Here is a 9682-nt window from a genome sequence, read left to right on the forward strand (position 1 = left end):
AACCGTCCAGAGTAGTGATGCTGGTCGGGCAGGGGGGTGCAGGCAGCAATCGGTTGAAGAGCATGCATTTAGTTTTACTAGCATTTAAAAGCAGTTGGAGGCCATGGAAGGAGTGTTGTATGGCATTGAAGCTCGTTTGGAGGTTTGATATCACAGTGTCCAAAGAAGGGACAGATGTATACAGAATGGTGTCGTCTGCGTAGAGGTGGATCAGAGAATCACCAGCAGCAAGAGTGACATCATTGATGTATACAGAGGAAAGAGTCGGCCCGAGAATTGAACCCTAGAGACTGCCAGAGGTCTGGACAACAGGCCCTCCGATTTGACACACTGAACTCCGTCTTAGAAGTAGTTGGTGAACCACGCGTGGCAGTCATTTGAGAAACCAGGGCTTTTGAGTCTGCCGATAAGAATGCGGTGATTGACAAAAGCCTTGGCCAGGTCGATGATGACGGCTGCACAGTACTGTCTTATCGATGGCGTTTATGATATCGTTTAGGACCTTGAACGTGGCTGAGGTGCACCCATGACCAGCTCGGAAACCAGATTGCATAGTGGAGAAGGTACGGTGGGTTTCGAAATGGTCGGTGATCTGTTTGTTAACTTGGCTTTTGAAGATTTTAGAAAGCCAGGGCAGGATGGATATAGGTGTATAACAGTTTGGGTCAAGTGTGTCACCCCCTTTGAAGAGGGGGATGACCGCGGCAGCTTTCCAATCTTTGGGAATCTCAGACAATATGAAAGAGAGGTTGAACAGTCTAGTATTAGGGGTTGCAACAATTTTGGCGGATCATTTTAGAATTAGAAGGTCCAGATTGTCTAGCCCAGCTGATTTGTAGGGATCCAGATTTTGCATCTCTTTCAGGATATCAGCTGTCTGGATTTGGGTGAAGGAGGGGGGGGGGGGGGGGGGGGCAAGTTGCTGCAGGGGGTGCAGAGCTGATGGCCGGGGTAGGGGTAGCCAGGTGGAAAGCATGGCCAGCCGTAGAAAAATGCTTATTGAAATGATCGATTATCGTAGATTTATCGGTGGTGACAGTGTTTCCTAGCCTCAATGCAGTGGGCAGCTGGGAGGAGGTGCTCTTATTCTCCATCAACTTTATAGTGTCCCCAAACGTTTTGGAATTAGTTCTACAGGATGCACATTTCTGTTTCAAAAAGCTAGCCTTAGCTTTCCTGACTGTGTATATTGGTTCCTGACTTCCCTGAAAAGTTGCATATCACGGGGGCTATTCGATGCTAATGCAGAATGCCACAGGATGTTTTTGTGCTGATCAAGGGCAGTCAAGTCTGGGGTGAACCAGGGGCTATATCTGTTCTTAGTTCTACATTTTTTGAACGGAACATGCTTATTTAAGATGGTGAGGAAAGCACTTTTAAAGAGCAACCTGGCATCCTCTACTGACAGGATGAGGTCAATATCCTTCCAGGATACCCGGGCCAGGTCGATTAGAAAGGCCTGCTCGCTGAAGTGTTTTAGGGAGTGTTTGACAGTGATGAGGGGTGGTCATTTGACCGCGGACCCATTACGGACACAGGTAATGAGGCAGTGATCACTGATATCCTGGTTGAAGACAGCAGAGGTGTATTTAGAGGGCAAGTTGGTCAGGATGATGTCTAAGAGGGTGCCCATGGTTATGGATTTAGGGTTGTACCTGGTAGGTTCCTTGATAATTTGTGTGAGATTGAGGGAATCTTGCTTAGATTGTAGGAAGGCCGGGGTGTTAAGCATATCCCACTTTAGGTCACCTAACAGTATGAGCTCTGAAGATAGATGGGGGGCAGTCAATTCTCATATGGTGTACAGGGCACAGCTGGGGGCTGAGGGGGGTCTATAACAAGCGGCAACGGTGAGAGACTTGTTTCTGGAAAGGTGGATTTTTTAAAATAGAAGCTTGAATTGTTTTGGCGCAGACCTGGATAGTATGACAGGACTCTGCAGGATATCTCTGCAGTAGATTGCAACTACGCCCACTTTGGCAGTTCCAACTTGTTGGAAAATGTTGTAGTTGGGGATAGAAATTTCAGGATTTTTGATGGTCTTCCTAAGCCAAGATTCAGACACGGCTAGGACATCTGGGTTGGTTGGAGTGTGCTAGAGCACTGAATAAAACAAACTTAGGGAGGAGTCTTCTAATGTTAACATGCATGAAACCAAAGCTTTTACGGTTTCAGAAGTCAACAAATGAGGATGCCTGGGGAATGGGAGTGGTGCTGGGGGCTGCAGGGCCTGGGTTATCCTCTAAATCACCAGAGGAGGAGTAGGATAAGGGTATGGCTAAAGGCTATAAGAACTAGTCGTCTAGTGCGTTCGGAACAGAGAGTAAAAGGAGAAGATTTCTGGGTGTGGAAGAATATATTCAAGGCATAATGTACAGACAAGGGAATCGTAGAATGTGAGTACAGTGGAGGTACATTGAGTGATGATGAGAGTGGTTTTGGCTCTAGAGGCACCAGTTGAGCAAGGTGAGGTCACCGCATGTGTGGGGGGTGGAACAAAAGGGCTATCGAAGGCATATTGGGCAGGGCTGGGGGCTCTACAGTGAAATAAGACAATCACTAACCAAAACAGCAATAGACAAGGCATATTGACATTAGGGAGAGGCATGTGTAGCCGAGTGATCATAGGGTCCAATGAGTAGCAATAGATGAGTCAGGGAGCCGATTCAGTAGTTGCTACTACGCTAGGCGAGCTGGAGACAAGGCGATTCAGACAGCTAGCGGGCCGGGGCAAGCAGATGGGCCTCCGGCGACATCGCAACAGAAGAGCCTGTTGAAACCACCTCGGACGATTACGTCGGCAAACCAGTCGTGATGGATTGGCGGGGCCCCGTGTCGCCATTAAAGGGTCCAGGTCAATTGGCAAAAGAGGTATTGTAGACCAAGAATTGGCTGGTGGATCTCTTCAGCTAGCCGGGAGATGGGCCTAGCTCGAGGCTAGCTCAAGGCGGGTGCTTGCGTCGGGACAGAGACGTTAGCCAGGAGTAGCCACTCGGATTGCGGCTAGCTAGCTGCTATGATCCGGTGTAAAGGTTCAGAGCTTGCAGTAGAAATCCGGAGATGTGCTCTGGGTTGATATCACTCTGTGCAGACTGGCAGGTATAGACCGAGCTGAGGCTTGCTGTTGTCCGAGGTAACGGTGAAGACCGCTAGGAGTGGCTAACTGACTACTAGCTAGTGTCTAGTTAGCTGGCTAGCTTCTGATGAGGGTTCCGGTTCTAAAATATAAAAATAGCAGATCCGTACCACATTGGGTGAGGCGGGTTGCAGGAGAGTATATTCAGTCCGTAGATGGAAAGTGAGATTAAAATATATACGAACAATATACGGGAAAAAAACTATATTTACATGGGACAAGACGGGACAGGACAAAACACACGTCCGACTGCTACGCGATCTTGGAATGGCGTATGCAAATGCAAGAAACCACTTTACAAAATACAATTAATTATTATTCCCATACCATTATTACAGAGAATCAGACAAATTATGCTACCCTCTGCCTATTGGCTACTAAAAAATACAACACTGCCCCTTTAAGACATAAACCAAAGCTCTTTACCTGACTAGCGTTTTCAAAGATGGCTAGAAAGGCACACATTTTGTGCTCTTGTAGGAAGCAAAAATTCACCCATTGTCGACTAGAAATTAGCTATAACTGGGCTAATAACTCACTAACTAGCAAAGAACATGAACAAATGTGCACAGGTGGCTACAGTCAGCTCTCATTTTGATATGGCAGCAGCTCATGCTGTAAATACAGTCCAGTTCAAAGTAAATGACAGATCCATATACTGCAATGACTATTTGCATATAAGTCTACTGCAGCTCTGACTGGTTATATCCCACCGGTCTGTGTAGAGTCAATGCACTAGAATTCTACTCTAATGCGCTCTGCCTAGAAGAAAATCTCTTGCACAGCTGTCTTTTATAATGTCTTGTAAAGTTTGTTTTGTTTCGGTATGTTACATTGAAAGTGGCTAATATTGAGTTGATTCGAGAATAATTACCAGAGTAGAGCGAAACGTTACTAGTGTTAACTAAAAGGGGAAAACTCTAGAAAGTTCAGTGAAGTTCAATCTCTTGCTTCTCTGAGGGGCTGATATTTCTTCTGCGAGACAGTGCGCAGCTCCCCTCGGGAACATTGCGCACTACCCTCTGTAGCGCCTTGCAGTCGGATGCCGAGCAGTTGCCATTCCAAATAGTGATGCAACCAGTCGGGATGCTCTCGATGGTGCAGCTGTAGAACTTTTTGAGGATCGGAGGACCCATGCCAAATCACTGTAGATGTGTCCATTTTTTGAAAGCGGAAGGCGTCCATAAGAATTTGCATAGTGCGGCTGTCCTCTCTAGGAATGCCGAAGTCATTCAGGGAGCCCTGCATTTTGCCATCTAGAAAGCAGCAGGTGAAAAGTCCACATCACACCGAAAAACTAATTAAAACAGGCAAGGAAAAATAACGACTTTGAGATTCTTGGGAAAGAGGTATGTGGGTGCTCCATATAACTCAACCGTGGCCGGAAATGAAGGGGTATTGAATGGGCTTGTACTTTTTGCAGTTGCCATGGCAAGTAATTTGTTCACAAATATGAACAACCCTTGGCGGCTTGGCTAGTTACAGACACCCCAATATAAATGGAGTCAAGAGTGTAGATTTGTCTCCCACTCTAGTCCAGTCATCTAGTACACAAGGCTTACTGTTGGGGACCTACAAGTGTTGATAGTGCTTTCTCCTCCATTCATATACAATTATGAAAAGTGCTTAATAGATCTCTAGGGGCGCTATTTCATTTTTGGATAAAAAACGTTCCCGTTTTAAGCGCGATATTTTGTCACGAAAAGATGCTCGACTATGCATATTCTTGACAGTTTTGGAAAGAAAACACTCTGAAGTTTCAGAATCTGCAAAGATTTTGTCTGTAAGTGCCCCAGAACTCATTCTACAGGCGAAACCAAGATGATGCATCAACCAGGAATTAGCAGAATTTCTGAAGCTCTGTTTTCCATTGTCTCCTTATATGGCTGTGGTTGCGCAAGGAATGAGCCTACACTTTCTGTCGTTCGCCCAAGGTCTTAGCAGCATTGTGACGTATTTGTAGGCATATCATTGGAAGATTGACCATAAGAGACTACATTTTCCAAGTGTCCGCCTGGTGTCCTGCGTGGAATTCGGTGCGCAATTGCCAGCTGCTTGTACTTTACCATTTGATTCAGGGGAGAAACCATGTGTCCAAGAACGATGTATCAATGAAGAGATATGTGAAAAACACCTTGATGATTGATTCTAAACAACGTTTGCCATGTTTTCAGTCGATATTATGGAGTTAATTTGGAAAAAAGTTCGCGTTTTGAGGACTGAATTTTCGTTTTTTTTTTGGTAGCCAAATGTGATGTATAAAACGGAGCTATTTCTAATACACAAAGAATCTTTTTGGAAAAACTGAGCATCTGCTATCTAACTGAGAGTATCGTCATTGAAAACATCAGAAGTTCTTCAAAGGTAAATGATTTTATTTGAAGGCTTTTATGTTTTTGTTGAAATGTTGCGTGCTGGATGCTAACGCTAATGCTAACGCTAAATGCTTTGCTGGCTAGCTACTTTTACACAAATTATTGTTTTCCTATGGTTGAGAAGCATATTTTGAAAATCTGAGATGACAGTGTTGTTTACAAAAGGCTGAGCTTGCGAGATGGCATATTTATTTCATTTCATTTGCGATTTTCATGAATAGTTAACGTTGCGTTATGGTAATGAGCTTGAGGCTGTAGTCACGATACCGGATCCGGGTTTGGGAGATCAGAGAGGTTAATTGCTGGTTGTGCTTAGCTTTTTTAATACATTTCTTCCAAAGAATAATTGCATATGGGAAATGTCCAGCCCCACTGCAATGAACCTTTTTTTACATCTGGCTCCTGTAAGAATATACACTGCTCAAAAAAATAAAGGGAACAATTAAACAACACAATGTAACTCCAAGTCAATCACACTTCTGTGAAATCAAACTGTCCACTTAGGAAGCAACACTGATTGACAATAAATGTCACATGCTGTTCTGCAAATGGAATAGACAACAGGTGGAAATTATAGGCAATTAGCAAGACACCCCCAATAAAGGAGTGGTTCTGCAGGTGATAACCACAGACCACTTCTCAGTTCCTATGCTTCCTGGCTGATGTTTTTGTTACTTTTGAATGCTGGCGGTGCTTTCACTCTAGTGGTAGCATGAGACGGAGTCTACAACCCACACAAGTGGCTCAGGTAGTGCAGCTCATCCAGGATGGCACATCAATGCGAGCTGTGGCAAGAAGGTTTGCTGTGTCTGTCAGCGTAGTGTCCAGAGCATGGAGGCACTACCAGGAGACAGGCCAGTACATAAGGAGACGTGGAGGAGGCCGTAGGAGGGCAACAACCCAGCAGCAGGACCGCTACCTCCGCCTTTGTGCAAGGAGGAGCAGGAGGAGCACTGCCAGAGCCCTGCAAAATGACCTCCAGCAGGCCACAAATGTGCATATGTCTGCTCAAACGGTCAGAAACAGACTCCATGAGGGTGGTATGAGGGCCCGACGTCCACAGGTGGGGGTTGTGCTTACAGCCCAACACCGTGCAGAGAACACCAAGATTGGCAAATTCGCCACTGGCGCCCTGTGCTCTTCACAGATGAAAGCAGGTTCACACTGAGCACATGTGACAGATGTGACAGAGTCTGGAGACGCTGTGGAGAACGTTCTGCTGCCTGCATCATCCTCCAGCATGACCGGTTTGGCGGTGGGTCAGTCATGGTGTGGGGTGGCATTTCTTTGGGGGCCGCACAGCCCTCCATGTGCTCACCAGAGGTAGCCTGACTGCCATTAGGTACCGAGATGAGATCCTCAGACCCCTTGTGAGACCATGTGCTGGTGCGGTTGGCCCTGGGTTCCTCCTAATGTAAGACAATGCTAGACCTCATGTGGCTGGAGTGTGTCAGCAGTTCCTGCAAGAGTAAGGCATTGATGCTATGGACTGGCCCGCCCGTTCACCAGACCTGAATCCAATTGAGCACATCTGGGACATCATGTCTCGCTCCATCCACCAACGCCACGTTGCACCACAGACTGTCCAAGAGTTGGCGGATGCTTTAGTCCAGGTCTGGGAGGAGATCCCTCAGGAGACCATCCGCCACCTCATCAGGAGCATGCCCAGGCGTTGTAGGGAGGTCATACAGGCACGTGGAGGCCACACACACTACTGAGCCTCATTTTGACTTGTTTTAAGGACATTACATCAAAGTTGGATCAGCCTGTAGTGTGGTTTTCCACTTTAATTTTGAGTGTGACTCCAAATCCAGACCTGGAAATTTGATTTCCATTGATAATTGTTGTGTGATTCTGTTGTCAGCACATTCAACTATGTCAAGAAAAAAGTATTTAATAAGAATATTTCATTCATTCAGATCTAGGATAAGTCTCTTGGGGTATGTTTCTATAAGCTTGGCACATCTGCCCACTGGGATTTTTGCCCATTCTTCAAGGCAAAACTGTTCCAGCTCCTTCAAGTTGGATGGGTTCCACTGGTGTACAGCAAGTCATACCACAGATTCTCAATTGGATTGAATTCTTGACTTTGACTAGGCCATTCCCTTAAACCACTCAAGTGTTGCTTTAGCAGTATGCTTAGGGTCATTGTCCTGCTGGAAGGTGAACCTCAAATCTATGGAAGACTGAAACAGGTTTCCCTCAAGAATTTCCCTTCGCCATCATCCTTCAATTGTGATCAGATTCTCAATCCCTGCCGATGAAAAACATCCCCACAGCATGATGCTGCCACCACCATGGTTTTCTCGGGGTGATGGGAGATGTTGGGTTTTCCTTGATGGCCAAAAAGCTACATTTTAGTCTCATCTGACCAGATTACCTTCTTCCATAAGTTTGGGGGAGTCGCTCACATGCCTTTTGGTGAACACAAAATGAGTTTGCTTATTTTTTTCTTTAAGCAATGGCTTTTTTTATGGCCACTCTCCCGTAAAGCCCAGCTCTGTGGAGTGTGCGGCTTAAAGTGGTCCTATGGACAGATATTCCAATCTCCGCTGTGGAGCTTTGCAGCTCCTTCAAGGTTATCTTTGGTCTCTTTGTAACCTCTCTGGTTAATGCCCTCCTTGCCTGGTCTGTGAGTTTTGGTGGGCGGCCCTCTCTTGGCAGTTTTTTGTGATGCCATATTATTTCAATTTTTTAAATAATGGATTTAATGGCGGTCCGTGGGATGTTCAAAGTTTGGGATATTTTTTTACAACCCAACCCTGATCTGTACTTCTCAAATCAAATCATAATTTTATTTGTCACATACACATGGTTAGCAGATGTTAATGCGAGTGTAGCGAAATGCTTGTGCTTCTAGTTCCGACAATGCAGTAATAACCAACAAGTAATCTAGCTAACAATTCCAAAACTACTACCTTATAGACACAAGTGTAAGGGGATAAAGAATATGTACATAAAGATATATGAATGAGTTTTTTTTATATTTTTTTTATTTTACCTTTATTTAACCAGGCAAGTCAGTTAAGAACAAATTCTTATTTTCAATGACGGCCTGGGAACAGTGGGTTAACTGCCTGTTCAGGGGCAGAACGACAGATTTGTACCTTGTCAGCTCGGGGGTTTGAACTCGCAACCTTCCGGTTACTAGTCCAACGCTCTAACCACTAGGCTACCCTGCCGCCCCGTGTGATGGTACAGAGCGGCATAGGCAAGATACAGTAGATGGTATTGAGTACAGTATATACATATGAAATGAGTATGTAAACAAAGTGGCATAGTTAAAGTGGCTAGTGATACATGTATTACATAAAGATGCAGTAGATGATATAGAGTACAGTATATACGTATACGTATGAGATGAATAATGTAGGGTATGTAAACATTATATTAGGTAGCATTGTTTCAAGTGGCTAGGGATATATTTTACATCATTTCCCATCAATTCCCATTATTAAAGTGGCTGGAGTTGAGTCAGTGTGTTGGCAGCAGCCACTCAATGTTAGTGGTAGCTGTTTAACAGTCTGATGGCCTTGAGATAGAAGCTGTTTTTCAGTCTCTCGGTCCCAGCTTTGATGCACCTGTACTGACCTCGCCTTCTGGATGATAGCGGGGTGAACAGACAGTGGCTCGGGTGGTTGTTGTCCTTGATGATCTTTATGGCCTTCCTGTGACATCAGGTGGTGTAGGTGTACTGGAGGGCAGGTAGTTTGCCCCCGGTGATGAGTTGTGCAGACCTCACTACCCTCTGGAGAGCCTTGTGGTTGTGGGCGGAGCAGTTGCCGTACCAGGCGGTGATACAGCCCGACAGGATGCTCTCGATTGTGCATCTGTAGAAGTTTGTGAGTGCTTTTGGTGACAAGCCGAATTTCTTCAGCCTCCTGAGGTTGAAGAGGCGCTGCTGCGCCTTCTTCACGATGCTGTCTGTGTGGGTGGACCAATTCAGTTTGTCTGTGATGTGTACGCCGAGGAACTTAAAACTTACTACCCTCTCCACTACTGTTCCATCGATGTGGATATGGGGGTGTTCCCTCTGCTGTTTCCTGAAGTCCACAATCATCTCCTTAGTTTTGTTGACGTTGAGTGTGAGGTTATTTTCCTGACACCACACTCCGAGGGCCCTCACCTCCTCCTTGTAGGCCGTCTCGTCGTTGTTGGTAATTAAGCCTAC

Source organism: Oncorhynchus mykiss, chromosome 7 (assembly GCF_013265735.2).
Source record: "Oncorhynchus mykiss isolate Arlee chromosome 7, USDA_OmykA_1.1, whole genome shotgun sequence".
NCBI classification, from domain to species: domain Eukaryota; kingdom Metazoa; phylum Chordata; class Actinopteri; order Salmoniformes; family Salmonidae; genus Oncorhynchus; species Oncorhynchus mykiss.